The sequence below is a fragment of the Nannospalax galili genome, unplaced genomic scaffold, assembly GCF_000622305.1.
Source record: "Nannospalax galili isolate Female #2095 unplaced genomic scaffold, S.galili_v1.0 scaffold144, whole genome shotgun sequence".
Taxonomy (NCBI): domain Eukaryota; kingdom Metazoa; phylum Chordata; class Mammalia; order Rodentia; family Spalacidae; genus Nannospalax; species Nannospalax galili.
This window is the reverse complement of record NW_008353267.1, coordinates 2,616,995-2,618,032: the sequence shown is the minus strand read 5'-3', so window position 1 is coordinate 2,618,032 and position 1,038 is coordinate 2,616,995. Positions and strand designations below refer to the sequence as shown.

Sequence of the window (1,038 nt, the reverse complement as noted above, 5' to 3'; positions counted from 1 at the left end):
CATATTACTCCTACAACCTACTGACAAATTATACATAGCAGATCAAGAAATATATGTCTAGGTAAGGTTTATCTGAGAACAACTGGTGTTTGCCTAAGATTTATCTGCATGACACACAGTAATTAAAAATACCAAACTGGTGGAACTAACCTTCTTGGGTGTTTAACAGACATACTTTGAGGCCTATAATAATTTGGTCAGAGGGACATAAAAGACACTTTTTGCTCCTAGCCCTCCTTGGTCGACTAGTTCCAGGGGACTATAAGCATCTCTCAAAAAAGGTTTTTTTAAGCTAGGATCTCACTGTGGCCTTGAATTTGTGGGGTCCCTCCTCCTTCATCTGTCTCCTGAGTGCGTGGGATACAGTCAGAGCCACCACTCCCAACTTCTTTTTTCTTAAGACAGGGTCTCATGTAGGTCAGGCTGGCCGTGACCTTGCTATGTAGCTAGGATGAACTTGAATTCCTTGATCCTTCTTTCTCCATTTCTCAAGTATGTAATTACAACGATGTGTGCCAGGCTTTAAAAAAAAAAAAAAAAAAAAAAGAGGGCATTTTAAATCTGGTAATTTTCAGGTCTTAATAGAAAGCTATCATAATATGCTCCCATTAGTCCTTCATTGTTTTGTCCAAAGTTGTAAGGAGAACATCATATTAGGCTTTTGTGTCCTGGGGAACAGGAGGGTGATTTACACTGTATTATTTTTCTACTTGTTTTTGTGTGTTTTTTGAGACATGATCTCTCTGTAGCCCCAAGTTGCCTGGAACTTGCTATAATAGCTGGCCTTGAACTCACAGAAACCTGCCTGCCTCTGCTTCCCTAGTGTTGGGATTGAAGGTGTGCTCCCCCACACCCAACGTGTATTATTTCTCTTTCACTTAAGTTTCTCAAGAACAGAGAATGTTTGATGCAAATCCCAGATACTGTCAGGAAAATGTTTGTTATATATTAAAATGAACACACATTTTGGTTTTGTAACAACCATGGATATTTTAATATTAAATTTAAAAAAAATTCTATATTGGGGCTGGAGAGATG

At 38.5% G+C, this 1,038-nt stretch overlaps 1 protein-coding gene across 1 annotated transcript in view; it reads left to right on the top strand.

Annotated features, from left to right (window-relative positions):
* Snapc1 (small nuclear RNA activating complex polypeptide 1) overlaps nucleotides 1–1,038 on the top strand; it is a 21,733-nt gene that overhangs the window by 4,007 nt on the left and 16,688 nt on the right. The gene's annotated exons all lie outside the window — the stretch shown is intronic.